The sequence below is a fragment of the Micropterus salmoides genome, unplaced genomic scaffold (assembly GCF_014851395.1).
Source record: "Micropterus salmoides isolate LMB-PRFRI ecotype aquatic unplaced genomic scaffold, ASM1485139v1 Ms_hic_scaffold_7, whole genome shotgun sequence".
NCBI classification, from domain to species: domain Eukaryota; kingdom Metazoa; phylum Chordata; class Actinopteri; order Centrarchiformes; family Centrarchidae; genus Micropterus; species Micropterus salmoides.
Genome location: NW_024044459.1, coordinates 10365424 through 10390299, shown reverse-complemented (window position 1 = coordinate 10390299; position 24876 = coordinate 10365424). Strand labels below are relative to the sequence as shown.

At 39.6% G+C, this 24876-nt stretch overlaps 1 long non-coding RNA gene across 1 annotated transcript; it reads right to left on the bottom strand.

Annotated features, from left to right (window-relative positions):
* Positions 1-1427: 1427 nt before the first annotated feature.
* LOC119891410 lies at positions 1428-2532 on the bottom strand. Its single transcript, XR_005442431.1, has 2 exons — positions 1951-2532; positions 1428-1722 (listed from the first exon to the last, which is right to left on the bottom strand). It is a non-coding gene; the product is annotated as an uncharacterized LOC119891410 (long non-coding RNA).
* Between the last annotated feature and the right edge of the window lie 22344 nt (positions 2533-24876).

The following is a 24876-nucleotide window of genomic DNA, read 5'->3' as shown; positions in this document are numbered from 1 at the left end:
CTGCACCTGCACCTGCACCTCCACAATTTCTTTTCAAAGAACCCCTTAGACCCATCTATGATAAGCAACTACAGACCAATCTCCAATATCCTTTTTCCTAGTAAAATATTTGAAAAGGATGTCTACAAACAACTGCATAATTACCTATCCCTCCACAATCTATACGATGTGTATCTGGCTTCAGAACCAACCGCAGCACTGAAACAGCTTTGAAGCAGTCAGTGAAAACCTTCTATCCTAGTATTTCTAGAATGGACTGCAGCCTTAGATACTGTCAACCACAGCATTTTAATCAGTAAACTAGAAAATTAATTTGGGCAATGTGGCCGTGTCTTAAAGAGGCTCTCTTCCTATCTAACTGGCAGGACATTCTCTGTGTCTCTTGACAACTTTTAAACTGGCAATTATGACATTTTCTTTGAGGTCCCACAAGGCTCAGTTGTGTATTTCACTTTCACATGATATCCTCAGCCCCAGTAATGACCTTGACAACTGTATCAGTGACATCAAGTACTGGATGATCAAAAACTTTAAGGCTGAGACCCTGTTGGAGAAAACCATATTACCATTATGACCTTACTGCTGTTTACATTCTCCCTGACACAAATTTAAAAAAAGCACTGGACAATTACTTCCTGGGTGTATATGTGTATGTATATTTGTAAAGTAATAACTGTATAGGCCATGTTTTATGTTACCATATTCAAATGTATATCTAACTATCTGTTATGTTCTGTGTGCGTAGCATAAGGAGACTACAAACTTTCCTGCCCTATGGAATTTGGAGTCCAGGTTTTGTCAATAGTGCCAGTTCAGATCAATGTAAATGGGGGAAGAACTGGACTGTGTTAAATATATAATGTTGCTTCTTAAACTGCAAAACTTGGAAATTAGATGGTCATGGCTCAGAAGGTAAATATTTATATCTTACAAATAGTTTTTGAAAGACTTGTTTTCAGGATGAAAAAATGACGTCAAATAAACGTGTGCAGGTCAGGCCTTGTGAGATGACGTCGCTGTCTCTTTCTGTCATTACCTGGTGTAGGAAGATTCTATACATAATTGAAGAACACTGATTTTAACATTTTATTATCGTAAAATTGGAAGTATAATGAAATGTTATGCCTATTTCCACTTTTATTTCGCTGCCTCTACAAATTAGCAAAGACAGCAGAACAAATGACAAACTACATAATCATAACTAAAAGCCAAATTAGCCCTAATATCTTTCTAATTTCAGCAGCACCCACCACTAGAAGCAAATAAGGTATAGCCATAGACTGGGTATAGCACAACACTTGATCATAGAAACTGTGCAAGTCCATAGGCTGTATGATCCTGTATACTAGTTAAGATAACAGTACTAAAGGAAATTCAGGTGCAACAGCAGCAATTATATATGGTGAAAATAAAAGACAAGCAGCTTCTCCTGTCAGGCTGCACCTCTGTGGTATTTAATGCATAATATAATGAGCAAAATAAAACACGGTAATTATAGATCACATAGAAACTTTGCAAGATAAAATACAAGCCTTTCAATGAAGAGTAAATTATGGCTAAGTGAGAGATATAAGTCCTGAGTGGATCCAGAGGTTACTGAATCAGCTGTAGCTGTAATTTCCAACTTGTTGTGTGACCCAGTGGACAGGGACTCTGCTGCAGATGGCTGATCCAAAGCTGTGACACCAAGTGGTCCTTCATGTCCAGGTGAAACATCTTTGTCTGCAGGGGGGGAGGACAAGTCAGTGGGGAAAAACAGTTTAGCTTGCGTTAACCTCAAACACCTCTAGAGTAGACTTTAGGCCCTAATATGCAGCTGAGCAGGAGCCAGGAGACTGAGCATGGGGCAATAACAAACACAGGGACAGACGGGAACACTCGAAACACAATGAAGTGAAAGAACAAAAGGAGACACTATAGGAAAACACTGATGACAATCGCATTAATCACCATTCACTCCCTGGTCAATGACATCGGCAGTGATGAAGGTAGTGTCCTCTGTTTCTGATTAGCGGATGTCTATCAGGCCTCAACGTTACATCCATATGTGTGTAGTAATAATACCATACTAGGTCTGCCGGCTGAGACTTTATAGCTGCGCTGTTATGTTTTTCAGAGCACACAAACACTGTAAACACACACCTGTCACCTGCCCAGCATGGTGCTATTACCCAGAAACACAGCTTCTTCACCTTATCTTTACAGTTTATACACACAGCCCTCAGCGGGGTTAATAGCTGCATTTAAAACCTGCATGTACCAACAGTAACGTAACTCATGCAGTCAGCAACAGTTAGCCTAATACAGCTAACTTGGTAATGTTATCATATCTTATCTGCTGTACTGTCCGCTGCTTTCTCGTCAGATGGATAGCATTCCTTTCACTGTTGACTTTGTTTGTGAGGCCACATGGATAGAAATGCTGTACACTTTTAGTTATGGTAATATAAATGATAGTCCTCTCTCCAGCCCTGCTCACTTCCTCTGCTTGCTTTCATGGCAGTGTGCTGGCAGTCAGAGCTCCCCCTGCAGTCCATAAAGTGCCTCTGCGCCTCAGCCCTTCCAAACCCTCCCTGCAGCCTCTGGGACACGCCTCCTCATTTGCATACACGACTCAATCCTCAATCCCCAAATCCCCAATCCTCAATCCCCAAAACCCCAAAACCCCAATCCTAAATCCCCAAATCCCCAAATCCCCAATCCTAAATGGCTAAATGACTAAATGCCCTATCCTAAATACAAAATGCCCAATCCTAAATGGCTAAATGACTAAATGCCCTATCCTAAATACCAAATCCCCAATCTTAAATGGCTAAATGACTAAATGCCCAATCCTAAATACCAAAATCATTTTCGACTTCGACTTTTAGTTTTTTTAAACTTTTCATAATTCCCTATATAACAGACACTTAATAGTTTAGTCTGCCGTGAGCAGTAAATTGAGATTACAGACATTTATGAACCATCGTCATTTTGTATCATCACTTTTAATTATATTCCCTTAGATGCTCCATGGTATACAAACATGGAAATTAGTTTCTTTGACATATTCTGCAAATCTTTTGTTATTGGAATGGAAAGACATCATCACCGTCATTATTTCAGACATTTTGTTACGAAATCCTTCCGTTATCTCACCATGTAGAGCATTTGCAGCAGCTGAAGCTTGCATGCCAGTGGACACTTGCATACCACTGGTAGTTGTACTTTGGCCTCAGGATTACATGGGCATCCTTTGTGCAGCGCACCTACTCTTTCCCCACTAACCTCAGTGAAAGTGGAGCCTGCTGCATAGGAATGTATAGAAACACTGGCTCTTAACAAGAGAGATGGCCATTTAAAAATTATTTATGGATTTTTAATGCAAGGTTTATCAAGCAAAATAGCTGGATAAAAGAGGGTAACTAAAACTCAATATAAATCCAGCTTTCCTTGATTTTAACCTTCCTTGGATAACTGGAAATGACCTGATGACTAAGAATCTTCACAGAGCATTTTGGGATGATCACCCTCAGAATGGTATGGGAGTATGAAAGGATAGCCAGGAAAATTGCAGACTACAGAAACCACCTACGTTTAAACCTGAGATGCTGACAACATAGACTACATCTAGGCTCCGTGGAGAAAGGACACAGAGCTGGAATGATCCTGGAGAATACCAGCTACTGAAGAGAGTGAGACAGATCCACTTAACCACTGAAGCCTTGAGTAAAGCGTTTGACAGCTAACTCCACAAACTGGAAACACATCTGCCCAGTGCAGTACTAGAAAAGGTCACTGATTTCATCACAGCTATCTCAACACGCCAAAAGCAAGGAAAGTCCAGGGCCGCCAACTTTTCAATTTAGTTTGCGAGATTCGGTATTAGAGGTTAGTTAAATTTAGGCCTTCTGTGTCATATCCCAGGGGTCATCACAATTTAATCCTGCATGCACATCCACATGTATGTGTAGATGAAAAGCCAAGTCAATAATCATGGTCAGATCAGTGTGATCCAGATACATCCCAACCACCAGACATGATAGCCTTAATTTTGACCAACCTAACCATGTATTGGGGACTCTTCCCCCCAGAATCTATGTGCCAAACCAGAGACTGTGTTTCTTTTAATTCTAGGGAATGTATGTAATATTATAGGCTATTTCATATTAAGCAAACGCATAGGTTTTACTTTAGCAAAATTTTAGCATTAAACACTTAATTTTCTGCATTCTGGTGAAATTGTCGGCACCAATTCCTGCCTTTTCTACATCAGTTTATGGTGGAAATAATTTTATTATATCAACAGAAACACAAAACTCAGGCAGCAGGCGACAATTTAAAATATAAAATAACCAGAATATAATTCAGTGGGTGAATGGCTTTCAAGCATTCTGTATTTCTTTTTCTTTCATGATTTAGTCTTCCCTCCCCTTTGTCTTTGTTTGGGGAAGTAACCTCTTTAAATGTGGCACCTTTTCACCTCATGGATAAATGAATTCATTTTAATTCAGCTGAAAACTCCTGGACTGCTGTTCATTATTTGCTCTGCTGATATGATAGAATCCCAGACAGACAGACACAGAACCCGTTTGGGACTGTTTAGATGAGACCTGTGCAAAATGAAACTAACTGAAAACACTTCAAATCCTCACATGTTAACTTCAGCAGCTCTGTGCAGCTCACATTCCCAACAGAGCAAAGCTGTGCTTCAGATTGTATATAATTGCAAAACTCTTTCAGCTACGTTACCCGATCACAAACTGTCTGCCACTCACTGTGCGAGAGCGGGCTCGCATGATTCCTGTCACAGTGTCCGCTGGTGTTGCATCAGCTGGGTGGAGTGTCATCCCGCAAAATCGACGCTTTATAGGCTACATTAGTTTTTCCATTGCATGGGAAAATTGTTGTATGGCGTGAGGGCGTGTGAAAAGTGTCAATTGCGTGACTCTCGTGCTCAATGCGTGAGAGTTGGCAGCTCTGGACAGACCCGGCTTTCCAAAATCTACAGTCACAAGCCGGCAACACTGAGAAAACAGAAGAACTTACCTGGAGTGCAAAAGAAAGATAATTCCACACTGCATGAAACAAACAACAGTCAGATAGGGAACTTACCCAACTTGAGCACAACATCATTGCCAAAGGATTAAACTTTCACACCACAGCAGCTACCTATAGTGGACCTTAAAACAACAATGTCCAGTTGCCCTCGGATTTGCTGCCATAATTTTTGAACAGGCATGATGACTGAGAATTCCCATGATGCATGGTGGTGAAGTGAGTTTTGTTCAGATTTGCTAAGTTTCCTATTAGTTTGAAATACAAAATTTACTTTGTGATTAATGTTTTTTAAAACATATCTGCTTAGAATATAGTGTTTTTTGTTGGTAGGCTATTTGTCATTCTTGTGGTGGTTTACCATTGAAACCAGGAGTGAAGTACCTGTTTCATTTGATAAGAATGGCTGCACTGTTTAGTTTTTTTGACAGTAGTTGTTACTTACATGCAATTGTCTTGTCGTGTCCGCAAGCAACTGACAGAACATTTGCGGCCCAAGTAACGAGGCCCCTATCCAGCCGGGGCCCTGGGTCGGAATTTGTTCCGTTTAGGTTTAAAAAATATTTACGTTAGGACCGTGTGTTGCGTTTTATTGAATGTCAGTTGCTTTGTACAACTTTTGACACATTTGTGCTGATAACTCATGTAGTTTTCTCCAGTGTAAGGACGTGAAAGCAAGTCTTATGCAACACACATGTAACAGAAACAGACACATCAGATAACCAATATTATTGTCTTTATGTTATGGAGTAAAGGACACATGAAAAGTTGAATATCTGTGAAATTCCATTCAGTGAGGACATCAGCAAAAATATTTTGAACTTTCCAAGGAGGAGGGAATACCTTGAGGTCTGTCCTTACAGTTAGATATCAACATATCATCTTCAGTTAACATCAGAAACTGCTTTGACGATAACATTCCTGACCCTCGTCTGCCAGAATGTCCTCAGTAAACTTATAAACAAAAGATAACTGAAACAGTTATTCGTTGGAATATATTCATGAAATGTCTTCTAATGTAGTCTGTGTCATGAGTAGCTTCTTCTTTACAGGCTTATGTTGGTTGATTTTTTATTTTATTTTATAAAGACACACAAGGCAGAAGAATTGGTTTCCAGGGTTACTTTTGTAAAATAAGGACATCATAGAAGTGGTGGAAAAACATAGATAGAACTGGAAGGGATTTAGTCATTTCCCAAACCTCTAATAAGTCCCTTAGGTGGACTGTGGCGAGAAAAGTGCACTGTCCACAGCAGAATGAATAATGTAGGGGTTTGTGCATGTGTGTCTGCAACCCACCACACAATAATGATAATTGACCAATTAGGAGGTGGGGAGAAGCTTAAACACCTGGGGCTTATCCAGAAAGTTGAAACATTACGAAATAATCAGAGAGAAACAAGGCAAACATCCAATCAACATTTTTTTTTTGTCAGGTCATCAATAATGTCACGATGTTCCCCACTATCACATATTTTCAACATGATATGACATGACATGAACATAACTGCTGAGTGAGCCCTCTGCTGTGCAAGGAAACAAAGGTTTAGCTCTGCCATGAATTGTGTCAATTCCATGCAGCAAATGAGCAATAAAAACTGACCATCCTGCAAGGGATTATGGGATACCGAAGGGTGCACTTCTCAGCAAGGAGCCTTTTACCTGGTGTGACATAGTCAATCTCGAACTCGAGTTTATGGGAAATGTATTTTCTTTTTTCTTTTTGATAGAAATGAATACTAACAATCCCACTAGGGGTTCGACAGTAGCAGCCAATCATTTCAGCTGTGTTGACATTTTAAAAGAAACACACAGTCACGTTGTGCTTACTTCACTGTAGCAGTTAATGATGAAATGCCTTGCTCAGGGGCACCAGTGCAGCAATAGTTAATGACAGAGACGAGAAGGTTTCTGATTCACTTTCTCCCTCCCTGGTTTGAGCTGGTCAGGGATTTAAATTGGTGACCTTCCAGCCTTTAGTCCTGACTGACAGCCTCTAAGCCCTGTGCTGACACCACTATTGTCAGACTGCACTTTGATCCCGCTGAGCCAATAGCACATTCATGAATAAAGCAGAACCTGCCTTCCAATACTAAAATGTCTGTGGCACTGAGTGTTTTTATCAATAGTCTAGAGCAGGTACACTGTTTTCTTTCTTTAATCTGAGTTTACTGTACTTTTTTTGTCATACCTTGTATTGCAAAGACTTAAATTCAGCTTCTAAAAGTTTTATACTACTCTGTGCTGTAATGCTTTTCTGTTTTCTTTTCGGTAATGTTTCTACGATTCAGAGTACTTTATAATTTTGTGTATTTGGTCACAAAGAGATTGAAATCAGCACTCTCAGTCAGAGATAACATCTTATCAATTGTGGTGCTTCTGATTACTTCTACTGCAAATGATCTATAGTTGTTTTACATAAAGGATGCGTAAAGCCTTGGTGTGGGGCTAGTGGGTGCCCTCTGAGCTTGACTACCATTCTTGTCAACTGGCTAAAAAAAACAATCAAAAGTGGTCAAATATACAGAATAAAAACCTGTGTTTTCGGGGCCAGTGACTGTAATCTTCATCTCCTTTGGGATTTGGCTTCAAAGTGATGCCTCTTTTTTGGCCCCTTGATCACATCATGTGATATGTAATAATTATACATACAGTATAACATTACTTGACAACTAGCTAATATAAAATATTTTGCAAATGGGAAGAAGTTTTGGTTTTATATGAAGCCCAAACAGGACATAATGTCTTTGGATGCCTTTGTAAATTGAACAGTTCTAATCTTCTTAGCCCGAAAGTACTTTTTTAGAAGGAAGGATAGACGTTCAATTTTCAATTCAATTCAATTTTATTTATATAGCGCCAAATCACAACAACAGTTATCTCACAGTGCTTTTCATAAAAGAGCAGGTCTAGACCGTACTCTGATGTTATTTACAGAAACCCAACAATTCCCACCAAGAGCAAGCACTAGGCGACAGAGGCAAAGAAAAACTTCCTTTTAAGAGGCAGAAACCTCGAGCAGAACCATGGCTCAGGATGGGCGGCCATCTGCCTCGACCGGTTGGGGGTGAAGGGGAGAGAGAGAGAGAGAGAGAGCGAGAGAGGGCAAGAGAGAGAGAGATAGAGAGGAACAGAAAGAAAGAGGGCAGGAGAGGAACAGAGAGAAAGAGAGAGAGGGATGGAAGGAGAGAGAGGGGAGGGAGGCAGCCTACACAATATACACACAGAGATACAGACAGTAAAGGTGATGTTGCTGTAGACTAAATGAAAAATGGTACAGCTATTTAGTATACTACAAGTAGTGTTTATTATTATAAGTAGTGTTAATGATAATAATCACAATGTTAATGATTATAACAACAATAATAACAATACGACTAGTAACAATAGTTGTTGTAGCAGAGGGTGTCGAGCAGGAACACGGGGGCAGCAGGTGACTCGCAACCTCAGATCCAGACTCCACAGCTCCAGAGCCAGAAACACCTGCAGGAAGTGATAGGAGGAGAGAGGAGAGGGACGAGAAAGCACAAGACTACCGGAAAGGGGAGAAGTTGAGTTAGTAACATGCAATAATGGGATGAGGTTGCATACAGAGGGAGAGAAAGTAGAGGAGAGAGGAGCTCAGTGCATCATGGGAAATCCCCCGGCAGTCTAGGCCTATAGCAGCATAACTAAGGGATGGTTCAGGACTCACCTCACCTGAGCCAGCCCTAACTATAAGCTTTATCAAAGAGGAAAGTCTTAAGCCTACTCTTAAATGTGGAGATGGTGTCTGCCTCCTGAACCCAAACTGGAACGTGGTTCCACAGGAGAGGAGCTTGATAGCTGAAAGCTCTGGTTCCCATTCTACTTTTGGAGACTCTAGGAACCACAAGTAACCCTGCATTCTGGGAGCGCAGTGCTCTGGTGGGGCAGTAAGGCACTATGAGCTCTTTAAGATAAGATGGTGCCTGATCATTAAGAGCTTTGTAGGTAAGAAGAATGATTTTAAATTCTATTCTGGATTTTACTGGAAGCCAATCAGAGAAGCTAAAACAGGAGAAATATGATCTCTTTTCCTGCTTCCTGTCAGAACACGTGCTGCAGCATTCTGGATCAGCTGAAGAGTCTTAATGGACTTTTTTGAGCAGCCTGATAATAAAGAATTGCAGTAATCCAGCCTAGAAGTAACAAATGCATGGACTAGTTTTTCTGCATCATTTTTCAGGATGTTCCTGATTTTCGCAATATTACGTAGGTGAAAAAAGGCGGTCCTTGAAATTTGCTTAATGTGAGGCTTAAACGACATGTACTGATGAAAGATAACTCCAAGATTCCTCACAGTGGTGCTGGAGGCCAGGGCGATGCCATCAAGAGAAACTATATCTTTAGATAATGCGTCATGGAGGTGCTTAGGCCCCAGAACAATAACTTCAGTTTTATCTGAGTTTAACATTAGAAAATTACAGGTCATCCAGGTTTTAACATCCTGAAGGCACATTTGAAGTTTAGCTAACTGATGAGTTTCATCTGGCTTGATCGATAGATATAACGTAACGAGTATCATCTGCATAACAATGAATGTTTATGGAATATTTCCTGATAATATTGCCTAAAGGAAGCATATATAAAGTGAACAGGATTGGTCCGAGGACAGATCCTTGAGGAACTCCATGACTAACTTTGGCGTGCATGGAGGACTCATCATTAACATGTACAAACTGAAATCGATCTCACAAATAGGACTTCAACCAGCTTAAAGCGGTTCCTTTAATGCCAATGAAATGTTCCAGTCTCTGCAATAGGACCAGATGGTCAATGGTATCAAATGCAGCACTAAGATCTAATAAAACCAGTACAGAGACAAGTCCTTTGTCTGATGCAATAAGGAGGTCGTTAGTAATTTTCACCAGTGCTGTCTCTGTGCTATGATGAGCTCTAAATCCTGACTGAAAATCCTCAAATAAACTATTGCTTTGTAGAAAGTCATACAGCTGTTTAGCAACTGCTTTCTCCAGGACCTTAGAGAGAAATGGAAGGTTAGATATAGGTCTATAGTTGGCTAAAACATCTGGATCAAGTTTGGGCTTTTTCAGAAGAGGTTTAATTACAGCTACTTTAAAGTACTGCGGCCTGTTGATAAAGATAGATTGATCATATCTAGTATAGAAGTGCTAACTAAGGGTAAAACTTCTTTAAGTAGCCTAGTCGGGATGGGGTCTAAGAGGCAGGATGATGGTTTAGATGAAGAAATTATTGAAGTTAGTTGGTAAAGATTGAGAGAAGCAAAGCAGTCTAAACATATATCTGGTTTTACAGCTGTTTCTAAGGTTCCTGAGTTTAGAGATAAGTCTTGCCAGTTGAGGGCAGGTCTTGGTGAATTTTGTTTCTTATAGTTAGAATTTTATCATTAAAGAAGCTGATGAAGTCGTAACTACTAAGAGCTACGGGAATACTTGGCTCAATAGAGCTGTGACTCTCTGTCAGCCTGGCTACAGTGCTGAAAAGAAACCTGGGGTTGTTCCTATTTTCCTCTATTAATGACAAGTAGTACCCTGCTCTGGCATTACGGAGGGCCTTCCTATAAGTTTTAAGACTATCTTGCCAAATTAAATGAGAATTTTCCAGTTTGGTGGAACGCCAATTCCTCTCAAGTTTCCGCGATATTTGCTTTAATTTGTGAGTTTCAGTATTATACCATGGAGCTGAATGTCTTTCTTTTATTATTTTCTTTTTTGAGAGGTTCAGAGTCGAATGTCATTCACAGTGAGCTTGCAGCACTATCAACAAGATGATCGATTTGGGAGGGACTGAAATTAGCATAGGAGTCCTCCGTTACTTTGTTACTTGATAATGAATTTAGAGCTGATGGAATCGCATCCTTAAATTTAGCTACAGCACTATCAGACAGACATCTTGTATAGAAATTTTTGCCCAATGGCGTGTAGTTCAGCAATACAAACTCAAAAGTTATCAAACAGTGGTCAGATAAAGAGGGATTCTGTGGGAACACTATTAAATGTTCAATTTCAATACCATATACCAAAATAAGGTCGAGGGTGTGGTTAAAACAGTGAGTCGGTTCATGAACACTCTGAGAGAAGCCAATGGAATCTAAAAGAGAGATAAACGCACTACTGAATCTGTCATTCTCAATGTCCACATGAATATTAAAATCCCCTACAATAATAACTTTGTCCATTTTAAGGACTAAAGTTGACAAAAACTCTGCAAATTCAGATAAGAATTCAGAGTACGGACCAGGTGCTCGGTACACTGTAACGAAAAGAATTGGTTGCAGTGATTTCCAACTTGGGTGTGAAAGAGTAAGAACAAGGCTTTCAAATGAGTTATAATTTAGTTTAGGTTTAGAGCTGATTAGTAGGCTAGAGTCGATGATAGCTGCAACTCCACCTCCTCGGCCTGTGCCTTGAGGAATGTGAGTATTAATATGACTGGGAGGGGTGGATTCATTTAGGCTAACATATTCTCCATCACCCAGCCAGGTTTCAGTAAGACAAAATAAATCAATATCATAATCTGATATTAGTTCATTTACTGGTACACCTTTAGAAGAGAGAGATCTGATGTTTAAGAGTCCACATTTAATTTTCCTGTTGTTTTGCACTATTGCTCTTGTAGTTTTAATTTTTATGAGGTTTTTATGCACAGCTTTCTCCTCTGTTTACCTTTGATTTAAATTATTTCAATGGTCAAGGGGCAGACACCGTCACTATAGGATTTTCACAAAGTAACTCCTGAAATGGAGGAGCAGAGAAGTGTGTTAAACTTCGACTCTGCCTCCTGGTCTCGTTAAAGACACAGTTGTTATACTGTGGCTGTAATAAATGTCCATTGTGGGCAAAGACCAAAACAAGAAAGAAAACTAATCTAAGATTTCAGAAAAATGTTTTGAAGGACAAGCTTAAACTAAAACGGTATACTAAACTGGAACTAAACAGCAAGACTGATATCTACCTGACAACCATCCATCATGCAGTGACCCACTCTGACATGCAAACATGTCACCTAGATGTTAAGTCCCGCTTCATAACTCTGGCCTGGAAAAAGGATTACATAAACGGCTCTGGGTCATGGTGTGCAGGCCAGGTTCAAGACATCCGTTATGTAATGGGCCATTCATGGCATCCATGGATAACCAACACCCCGCGGCACTCAGAAACCTGCTCCTCACCTCTTCAGATAGTGTTTGAGACAGGATGTGATGACGTCAGAATATAATTTGTAAATTTGACTTACTGTAGGACACGTGATGTTTGGTACAGTAGATCATACTGATGATAGTTCTAGTGCTATATTTTTATTTGTTTTATTTTTTTACCTTGTACGCAGAACAAAGCAAGCCCATGTCTAATACACTTCTCTGCTCCTCCCTGACAGTGTAGGAGCACGAGGCAAGAAGAATTTATATTAGCGCCCCCCATCCCACCTGCCCAAACCTAAACAGTCTGTGACATTACCCACCGCAGTGTGTATAAAGTTCTGATGCCAAACATAAAAACCCAAGTCAATAGTCATGGTCAATAATAAGTATGATCAGCATATGCCTCCAGACATCATAGCCTAAATTGGGAGACCAAACCTAACTAGGTATTTGGGAATGTTCCCCTCATAAACTATTTATCAAACAGAGACTGTTTTCCTTCATTATAGTTAATTCATGGGGTACATAGTTTGTTGAAATACAAAAGCGTAGGTTTAATTTGAACACTGGTGGGGACAGTCAAGGGGGGGTCTGGGGGTCCTCCCCCCTTAAAATTTTAAGCATTTAATAACCACACTTTATTTCCTGCATTCTGTTGAAAATTTCTGCATCAATTTATGGTGGAAATGTCTTTATTTACATAAAAAGAAACACAAAATTCATTCCACAGGTGAAAATTCAAAATAGAAAAAATGAATAGAATATAACGCAGTAAGGCTTTCAGGCATTCTGTGGCTATTGCCTTTAAATATGTTTTCTCCTCAACTTTTCTCATTCAATAAAATCCCTGCTGAGTCAGCACACATTATTTAGTTTTCCCTCCTCTATTATGTCTTAATTTTGGGGAAGTAAGCTCTAAATGTGCAGACCTGGCACCTTTTCACCTCAATGGCAAATTTATTAAATTCAATAATAATTATTTTAATATTTGTTAAACCCCTTGATTGCTCCTGCTTTTCAGCAGGTTTTCTGCTGCTGTTCAAAACTTTCTGCACAATCAGAATCTCTCCCACATTTGTGTTCGTCATATTTGTAATATCACGAAACTAATGTCTTCATTAAATTAGAGTTCATAATATTTAGTATATCATTTTTTTAAAATATTTCCCCGCCCTATAGCTACTCAGTGCATTAGCCTGCGTTCCGCTGATACAGTCAGACCGTCTTACAGAAACAGAACTGGATGAGACAAGCAGGTGAAAAAACAGAAATCTCACCACAAATGTTAAATTCAGCAGCTCAGACAAAGTGCAGCTCACGGTCCCAAACAGAGCAAGTTTGCAACACAGTTATTACACTTATATATTGCAAAACTACCAGCTACGTTACTACTCTGTCACAATCTGGCTGCGACTCAGCTGCTCACAGCGCGAGTTGAGTGCACTTTGTTGCCATCACGGCGTACACTGGTGTCGCATCCGCTGGGTGGAGTTAATTTGGGCCAAGTCGAAAACCGTCTCTTGTGGCGCCCCCTGACATTTTGCGCCCTAGGCAACCGCCTATGCTGCCTATGCCACGGGCTGGCCCTGCCTGTACTGTGCCACTCAAGGAAGAAACAATGGTGCTAAGCTAACAGCAACTCTTGCTTACTTCCAGTGGATTTGAACAAATTGCACATCACGTTGTCATGTTTACCACTTCTCATGCCACCGCTTCTTGTGTCAGTACTCTCAAGTAGTCCTAATTAACAACCATTGTGCTAATGTGCAACCTACCACTTTTTCCATCATTTCATTATGGTTGCTTGTGTAATCATGACAGATGAACATGACATATGAAAAAAGAGATATTGGGCTATATAAATAAAAATTGACTTAAAGATAAAGTTTGAGATAGTGTAGAAATATCTTTCTTTGTTTATTCATGATTGTGTCATTGCTCACATTAGCTACCTACTGTAATTCTTTTCAGCCAGATACTGCTGGAAATGTTAAACATTAGGTTGCATCTGTGTTGTTTTCTCAGTCCGTCATAAAGAGCAGCCAAACAGATCTTTTAATCAGATCTAATTTTATAAAATGATCATGACTTTAAAATTGTACTCGGATACAGGCTTCACGCGAATCCCCTTTTTCTGCAGAATCCATCCTCATATTAAATGTTTCCACTGCACTCTCAGCTTGAAACTGCTAGTAGAATTACTAAAGCTGCAGTAGGCCAATAGAGGATTTAATACCTTGCTCAAGGGCAACTTAACAGCAGTGCTGAAGGAGATAATTTTCTCTCCTTAGTTAGATGCTCCTGGCAGGTCTGACCTTCCAGTCTCCAGTCCACCTCTACCACTTTAGGCTACCACTACCCCTTCTGCAACCCTCATCCCGTTTTCTTTTGCCGGCATTGGAATTCGAGTAGTTTTTATTACAAACTCACAGCTACATATTCATAGCTTACTGTGCAAGCTCAAAATGCCATGGTTCAGCGTGTCTGGCATTTGATGCCCTGAGGCGACTGTAGCTGTTTGATCTGTAAAGGCCGCATTTGAACCTCCTGCTGTCAGCTTTAAGCACAATCATTCCACGTTGCTTTTGAAGAGCTGACCACAGCTGCTGTCCTGCCAGACGATCAGCATGCACTGTATGTGATATATACATAAGAGTAGTCTGGTTCAGGGATGACGGTGTAATGTTTATCCTGTAATGATTTTTCTAGATGGCATTTTTGCTTTCTTAACTTCTAATATAAAAGAAAAAGACTAAACAAAACTAAACCTGTTTTAATGTAATGGGGAAAAAATTAGGCAGTAATGATTACAGGAAGTGCAGCATCAGTCTTCTAGGTCTTTGATTGTTTTTAATAATGTTGCAGCAGTTTAAATAATATCTGCCAGGAGATCTACTGTATATTTCTCTGACCCAAATGTTGGGAAAATACATGCCGTCCCCATAACCCCATTCTGTCTGTCTGTGGAGGTTTTCTGACTTGCAGCTGAAATAGTGGTTTGTATGAAAATGTATACAGTAAGTTAAATAAGGGTCTACTGTTTAAATTCAAATACATTAATACCTAAAACTATATAAAAAAAAAGATCTATGAGGGGAAATTAGGTGACTTCAAACACACATAGAATATAAAATAAAAATTAATGTTTATATGCTTTTGTGACTTGACATAATGTAATTATATAAGGTGTGCAGTAGAGCACAGAAACAGGTATGTCTGCAACAAATATTTCAGAATTTGAATAAATACATTGCACTGATATATTTCCATGTTTTGCTAATAGCACCTGCTGCTAAAGTAATTTGCCTTTCAGTCTTGTGCTTTACAAATATCACTGCAGTGCTTTTATTCTTCTTACTTTAAACATGAGACAATCCTTTATTTGTCTGGTTGCACATTATTTATATTATAGTAACACTGAAACACATAAAATGCCACCCCTGGCTTCATTGACACTGAAAACACTGAAAGTCAGTTTGGTTCTCTGTTCAAAGTAAAACACACGGTTCTCTCGTTCATCTTCTATCTATCCAGGTGATGGTGACTGAGCATGTTTGCTCTTCTCTGCAAAAGCCTGCTTCACTTTCAAAAAGGAGGTGTCCAGCCCTCTACCACTGAGCAGCTGTGGAAGAATTCACTCATCCATATCCGAGCGTAACGATATACCGTGACATCAAATGCTGTGATATAAAAAATGAAGATGTGCCTCTTGGAGCTGAAAGAGGTGTCAGAAATAGGGATCAATTTGCTCGCAGACAGGAAATACAAGTGATTAGAATTGGAGACTCTGCAATTTGGCATGTTTGCTTAAAAATGCCTGAGAATGATTCATCAATGATCAAAATAGTTGCAGATTAATTTTGTCTTGATAAATAAATTGTTTTTGTTCTAATTTACTTTGTTTAAAAATCCACAGAGGTACTGCTAATGATCGTAACAAAAGCATTCACTTTTTACGTTTTTATTTTCGCATGGAAAGGAATCAAATGGATCTTTTTGTTTTTGTTTTGTTTTGTTTGTTTGGGGGGAGGGGGGGTCATTTAGACATTCAGAGCTTCTTCCTTTGTCACTCTGCATGCTTTTTTCCCAAATAATGGAACTGATTTCAAAACTTACTAGAAAGTCCACTTTCTCTTATTTCCCTGTACAACCTCCGGTTTCTGCTGCCCTCTATGCATTCAGAGATTTTGTACATTTTCTGATTGAAACATTTTAACTCCATTGGAATATTGCTTCAGTTCTACCAGATCAGTGGCACCTAATGCTGTCTACGTCTGACCATGAGAAGAATTGCTTTACAGTTTGAGCCATTGTTGTCCCTTATAGAGAGTGATGAATCTGAACCTTCTGACAGTACCACCTTAGGCGTTTCGCATGGCTCATGTGCATGCAGTCAGATTACAGCTGTGGTTTTCTGTTCGATAAAACATCATTTGCTCAATCTTTAATTCCAAAGAACTGATGTTAAGCAGGAAATACTTCTATGTGATCCCATGTCATCTTCAGTTTTCCATTTCATTCCATTTCCATCTGTGCAAAAAAGAGGGTACCAAAATGAATCAGTTAATGGACAAAACACTGTTAGTTGCTGTATTTTAAAACAATATTAGTGGATTTTATAGTGTCAAAATATGCAAACACTGCTCACAGAAAAGTAAAACGTTTTTGTTCTGTTTCTATGGATCTTCTGGACCCGTAATTCAGTAGCCAGTCCTGTGTTCTGTAACTTCCTGGCTACTCACAGTCTGATTACTTCTAAGAGTTATTAGTTTTCTTTGAGGATGACATTGAGGAGGCTGGAAAACAGGGCTGTGTCAGCGTGTGACTCCCTTACAGAACAAAAGATGAACTCTTCGTTATGCAGGGGAGGCATGGATTAGCTTTCTAGCACAGGAACCCTGTCACATAAGGTAGAAAGCAGCTCATTTACACACATTGCCACAGGCATGAGAGAGGGTATGAAGTAGACAGAGGCAGATGAGGTTAATTATTCTCCCTGCAGAGAAGCAGAAGTATCCCCTGGCTTTCGGGGAAGGGGGGGGGGGGGGGGAGGGCTTGTCAGGATGTGATTCCCTAGGGAGCAAAGAAGAGATGCTGAGAGAGTGATGAGAGAGTAAAAGTGTGACAAATACAGCAGAAACAAGAACACAGATTCTCAACTAGCAGCCTTTCGCTGCATCTTTGGAGAGTGACAGTGACATACAAAACTGTTGTTTATATTTTCATTCCAAACAAGAAATGGTAGTTCACTATTAGATATTGCAATTTTCTTTCTTTCATTCTCCCATTAGCACCAACAATAAGCATTGGCTGTTCTTCCTGGGGTCCACTTAGTTGGATGTTCTTAGTAAAATACTGACTCTTGGGTCACCAGTTTTTTTTGTACAACTGAAAATGAATTATAATATAACACGGCTCAATGTTTCCCACAGAATGACAGTGTAATGTGGTGGTGGTGTAATGTGTATGCTCTGTTGAATTTCTTCGTCAGCAGTTCCCCAAAAAACACATCTCACTTTTAGGATTTTTTTTCACCTGCGATTTCGTTCTCAGCAGGTGAGCCGTCTGTGGAGGAGGCTTGTTGTTACTGATTCAAGTCGCCAGCTGTTCAATTGGTGATTGTCTACTTTCTATGAAATTATCTGATTTCGTTTTGTTTTTTTCCCTTTGTCAGGGATGGACAGATGTGACCTGAGTTGTTTTCAACTAAGACAGTCAAGTCACAAATCTTAATAGGCAAATTGCAAGTCAGTTGCAAGTCTTTAAGGTCTCTGAATCAAATCAGTAAATTTTAATTTATATAGCACCAAATCATTGCACTTTCCATATAGAGCAGGTCTAGACTATACTCGTAATATTATTTAAAGAAAAGCAGAAGAGTAGATGATCTGATTTGCATAAACTGACTGTCTCTTCTGTTATTTCTCCATAAAGGTAAACTAATATTCTCTTGGCTTGTTTATTCATGGTGTTAAAGGTGGGTATGCAATGATAATCCAAAACATGTCTTTTTGTCAAATTCAGCCAATATCTCCTCAGAGTCCGCTGTCCATTCAGTGTGTGTACTTAAAATAAATTTGGATTTTCCACACAGCCCTGGCTCTGTAAAGGTGAAACAAACAGACAACAACTAACAAAGTGGCCCGCAACCTGCCACACAAAGATATTTGAGCCGTTCCAGACATGATCTGTGTGTCAGGCAGTGTTGGGCAGTAATGCGTTACCTTAATAATATTACTTTTATATTACTTTTCCCAGTAACTAAGTAGTGTAACTAATTACTTTTCTAAAACAGTAATGTTATTACAGTTACTAATGCAAGTAACGCTGTGTTACTCGTTACTGAATGCACCATCCTTTACATGAATCCACAACTGTGTGGCAGCTCAGCGGCACCTGACTTTGTTGTTCATGTCCGCTGAGCCAAAACTAAAGGAAGAAAGGAGAACGAGGGACAGAGGCGTTCTTTCCACCGCTGTAAGTAGCTGCTGCCATTATTGTGTCACAGTCTAAGATGCAAAGAACATTGTCTAGTGTAAACCAGCAAAAAGCTTTCAACCGCGAACATTTCTACATCTGATTTGTTGAAGCATCTGCTGAAGCAGCACAGCAACGTGAAACTTACAGAAAGAAACTCCAGTAGCTACTTTCACTGATGCTTGGACTTGTCAGGAGAGAGTGGCGTTAACGTAAAGTTTTGTAACTACTGAAGACTGCTACATGTGCAGATATACAGCTGTTTAAAAGTCGGGATTTACTTGCTTTATTTTTTTTATTTCAGCCAGTGGTGTTAAGAAACGTTAGGCTTAGGCTATATGTTTTGTAAAAACCACACTCCTTGCTGCTGTTGAATATGATATTAGTTACAAAGTTGGGAGAGACTGCTTTGTTTGGGGGTGAAGGAGGGTGGTAGTGAAAGCAGTGTTTCCCACAATTAGCCTATAATTTGGATAATTGCCAACGCTGACCGCCACTTTTTGATTTTCTATTTTGTTTTACTAGGCATAGCCTATTTAAAATCAAATTTGATTTAGTTGCACCTACTCTCTCTCTCTCTCTCTCCCTCGTGAACACCAGGGCACAAACCTGTCCAAAGTTAGACCCCCCCCACACCCCCTGACAAATTTTATATAACGTCTAACTGTTTCACTATGATTCCAAAAAAAAGAATCCGTGTATACATGAGAGAAAATGATCAGAGAAGTTTTTTTTTGCCAAACCAAGAAGCATCATATGGAGACCTGATAATGAATAGGACCCCCCTAGGTTCTCTGCGACAACAATGCATCATCATGTCTGGTCAGCGCTGCAGTCTGCTGCACAGACCTGATTAAAACAGCCAGGAAGAACAACAACTTAATTCATGGGCATGTCAGTCCCTCTCAGACTGTAAAGCAACTTCTCTTTACTCCCTTTCATAAGAAGTTTGTTCTCTTTGAGACAACTTCAGACAAACTTTCCCCACAAGGGCACAAGTATTGACTCAGCTTTCTTGGATGTGATAATTAGCCTGGAAGTTCACTCGGGCAAACAGGGTGAAGCTCTAAGTTTAGGAGGATGGGATGGTTTTCTTTAGTGTACTCCAACTTTGTGATTTAGCTTCATTTCTTTACATTAAAACCTTGTTTAACACAGACACACAGAATTCTTTATGTGGCAAGACAGATTGTGGTCTTTGAGGGGCGAGTAATCTACAAGGATCATCCTCTCTGGTCTTTCTTTGTGCTTCATCTGACGCTTATAAACTTACAAGGGATTAACCTACTGCAGTAGAACCATAGTATTGTTAAATTGTTATTGACATAAGAAAACTAGACAAAAACACTCATTACCTATAAAGTCTGAAAGTACACAGCACTGCTTTAGAGGTTTGTGAGTTTTATACTTCTATTTAGGCTTTTCTAAGTTGATGATTTCCTAGGTTGATGGTTTTCACAGCTCTAAAGTTTTTTTGTTTGATTGTTTGCTTCTGATCCACAGCTTGTTTATTAGGCCCCGTTCAGTGGTTCAAGCATGGTTTCACCTGTTCTAGACAGAAATAAAAAAAAAGCTGAGCTATTGCAAGAAAGTATTTACATGAAAACAGATTTCTCAAGAATACCTTGAGGTTGCGTTACTTATTTGTGCTTTTTCTTCTGGTGACAAAACATTGCTGTCACGTTGCCACTCATCTTGACAGGTCACCAGAAAGGCAACGTAACCACATGTTGTCACCATAGAGCTGATTAAAACACATACGTACACATGGATAAGAAGAACAACATCATAAATTAAAAAACACAAATTGTTAGAAAGAGCACCGAAAAGCAAATGAGAGTTATTGGTGCATGATTAAATATGTATTCTGCTCACATCCTCATGAATATATTGTCGTAAAGGCAGTTGAATTAAAATGCACACTGGTTCATATTTTAGCTGAAATTTCAAAAAATCTGTTTAAAGCTTGCGCATGTTAAAGAGAGTTAGATTAAACTGATATCAATCAAACAGGGGAAGCCTGGCTCTGTCCAAAGGTAAAAGCATCAGCACATTCAAAGCTACCTAATTAACATGTTATATTTAGTTTGTTCAAACTCGTAAAAAACTAAATGGTTATATATATATATTGTGTGTGTGTATGGATGGATGAAGGACCCCTATATGTCACAGGTCATACTTACTTATACAATATCTTGCTATTCTCTGCTCCCACCACTAAAGAAAATGTGTTTGCATTTTGACAAGTCAAAATATGTACTTCTCAAACAGCCTTGAAAATGATGCAAATTGCTTTTTTGACTCATCTTTTGTGCTTTTCCGTTCGTGTTGATTTTTTAAACTGGTTTTCCCAGCTTGCAGTTGCCTCCCACAGAGTCTTTTGTTGGTTGAAAACAACGGTACATCTGTGGTGAGCCTGTTTTAAAGTGGAACTTTTATGGCAGTGTTTGCTGCGTTGGATGTGTGCCAGTGTGCAGAGTGGATGCGATGAATCCAAAAATCTCGAGCCATGTTCAGCGAGGCGTGTGTTTTTATTGTGAGTGAGGAAAACACTATATTGGCAAATTTCACTGTGCATTTTGGCATGAAAAAGAATCTTCCCTACAAAGAGGAAAAAATAGAAGAACAAACAGCCTGTGTTTGTTCTATACAGTCACTGGACGGCTGATTTAGTGTTGATTTTTTAGTTGTTTTTTCTCTGACGCGGGTTCATAAAAATGTTCAAACATCAAGTGTCAGGTCACTGCATTGAACAATAGATCATATCAGTTTTTCTTCAAACAGCACGTCTGTTTTTGCAGATGTCTGTCAAATACTTGCTGATGCTGATGCTGGCTTCAGCAGGGCATTGATGAGCTCACCTGTCCTATTTTATGACATGATGTCCACCTATTTAAATGACTTGTGTTTCAAATTAAAAAGTTCAATAAGGAAGGCAATTATAATGCCATGTCATCAGATAGTGCTAATGGATCACTGTACACATGTGATGTTTATGTCAGTTTTCCTCCGTCAGATCCGTCATGTTTTGACAATTGTCAAAGCTAAAGTGTTTAAAACTGAATATACAAAGTATCAGCATTTAAAAACACACATGCGTCGAAAACCTATTGTGTGAGCATGTGAATGTACATGTCAGACAAAATACAAAAGTATGGGCGTTATTGCTGTCAGGAAGCCAGGCTTCCTCTTTAACTCCGCAAGAGACCAAGGCAAAACATAATATCACCGACCCACACAGACTGGCAACACCTAAAGTACATATGGGTTTGTACAGAGAACAGGGTGAAACAGGATGCAGATGAAGGAGGAACGAGGCAGCACATTACAGTACAGGCGGTTACATTTTGATACAGTACAGTGTGTTCTGCCGAGACAGAGTACACATTCCTCCTATAAAAAGCCCAGCAGCCCCGAGTCTCAGTGCTGGAATGTGGCCCAGTTCTGCCTCATCTGCAAGGAATACTACTGCATCTTAATAATTCAGCCCTTATTCTACATGGTCTATTTTCTGAACATGTTCAAGAATCTCCAGCAGTAAGGAAAACTTAAACATTTCATTTTAAAGTTTGAACAAACAATCAGTTGATCAGTGTGTGAACTCCGTTCCAACCCATGTCAAAATTTGCATTCTGGGTATGCTCACTGGTGGAAAATATTTCAAACTTTTCGTAAAGAAATCCAAAACATTTTCAGAGAACAGCAAGCATGTGATTAGAGAGAAAGATTTTCAGTTTCCAGATGCTTTGTTCACCTGTCCACCTACTCCTTCCCAGGTGCAACATCGTACTAAGATCGTCATCCTACAGTTCCTTTTGCTTTGCTTGTGAAACAACCGTTGACTTAAACTCCAGTAGGGCTGTCCCCGACTAAGGATTTACATAGTCGAATCAGAATTGTCAAGTCCTGCCCATAGTTGACTGATAGTCGAATCATGTGTATTTTGTGTGTGGTGATTGCGAGCTGGGATGGTTACACAAGGTAGCTCCGCTTTTCTTGACAAGCTGCAGAGCTGCAGTCTCCATTCATTGTTACACTGTAAATTACCAGCTAAACTGAGGCTTTTTGAAGACACATCTGTCTCTTTCTGTCTCTCTCACCTGTCACTCACCGATCTTGTGCAGAGTTTTGCGTGCATTCAGTGCTGCCGACAACTTCATGCACGTCATGGTTCCTCACGGGTCTATTTCAAGTAGCCGGCTATTTAAAAACGATAAAATATTCTGTGTGTGGCTCATCAACATTGATAGATATCCAAAAGTCCCACGAGGTGCGGACAACTCGGCACAACACCAGCAAAGCTGGAGCTCCGTCTCTTCAGCAAGTGTTCCTCTTCTGCAACTACATTCACGCTACGCCTACACATGCGCACCTACGACCCAGGGTTATGGTTACAATTTTGGATTTATTTACACACTTTAAAAACATTTATTGAAAGTTTTATTATTTTATTTACCGCATTAAATGTTTAAATATATATAGTAATAGGCTGTATATTAACTTATTGGGAGAAAACTGGTAGTTCTATGTAAAATCAGATGTTGAGCCCCCCCATATCGCCAAAATGGCACGATCCTCATTTCGCTGCGAAGCTTCGACTGTGAGATTGACAGTCAAATCAGGCTCCGCCCATCGAAGCATCGAATCTTCGACTATTTGGGGTCAGTCCTAAACTCCAGTATACAATTTTGCTTACTAAAAGAAACCCAACTTTTTCAAAATGATTGGATTGCATTTGAGAATGAATTCATTATTGGCAAATGACTTTTGAAAAATGTAATATAAGCTAAAATCAGTCTAAGTACACAAGTATGATGACCGTGGTTTGGCTATGTTGTGGTCGTGGAAGACCCTTATATGTTAACATTTATTTTTTTGCTAATATGAAGGTTAATCTTTTCTTGGTAAAGAAAACCAAAGTGTCACCCTTTGCTGCCCTCAGAATAGATATATATATAATATTCATTTGTAATCATACTACAGAGATTACTATGGAGAGTCTGCGCTGATGGACGCTAATTGCAAGAAATAGCTCGTCTAAGAATAGAATGAGCTCCTCTGTATTTTTATTTGCAGGGAATGTGAAATAATTTGCTAATTGTCATTAGGGAGCTGTAGATTTCCCTCCTCACTTGAATGGAGAAATGTAACCTTTAAAACGCAGAGCTATTTTTCAAAGGTTGCGCAATGCCAAATGTCAGCACCGCACATATGTCCCTTACAGAGTCCACTCAGAGGCATTCTGATGAAAAAATCTGTGTGCTGTTGTCACATGGAATTCCTGCCGAAAGCAGAGTAATTCCCTGCACAAGAAAAAAAATTCCGAATGAAGCTTCTATCCCCGGACGCTGCCTTGAAGGGTGATTTGTAAATAACACTTAAACACTCCCAGCCGTCGGACAATTATATAAGCATGAGATGGACTTGCTTTCATTTTCTCAAAGGAGTAATTTTCCCTCCCTCCTTCCTTCTGTAAATGCCACTGGCTTCTCAGGGTTGAACTGCAAGCAGCTATCAGAGGTCTTATCTGGGTGAAATGGAAATGAGCGAAGAAGAAAGAGTGACACTTCTGTTTCTAGAAGCTGATGCTAATTTTCTCACACAATTTGCTTCCCCCACCTGTATATATTCTCTAATATTAACTGCCACTAACTTTGCAGTTTCCACCTCTGTTGTAGAGATTTGGGAATGGACAGCTAGTTGCATTAACTGGCAAGTTGTCCCAGAAATAAATGTCTGTGCAGCATTAGCATTATTATAGCAAAATTAACTCAAATTTCTATATTTACTTTTGGTCAGACAAGTGACATGTTATATGTGAGTCCAGTATGTATGCTGTGCAAGCTTCCTATAGTGTTCCAAATAAACTTTTAAGGAATAGTTCAGGATTTTTGAAGTGGGGCTGTATGAGGTACTTATCCATAGTCATTTACCTGCAGTATTGTGTCCCCAGTTCGGAGAAGCAGAGAGTTGTACCAGCCGGGAAGCTAAAGCCGCGTTTCAACCTAAGGAACTAGCCTGGAACTAGGAACCTTTGGAGGAAGTCACTGCATTTCCACAGAAGGGACCAGGGTCTTGATTTTACCCCCAAAAAGTCCCTGCTTGGGGGAGTAGTACTTTCCGAAAGTACCGGTACTTTGCGGGGGTGGGGCTTGCCTTACAGTGAATTTCTGAATGAAGTAGAGGCTACTGGCTTTAAAATGAGCACGTCAGGTGTT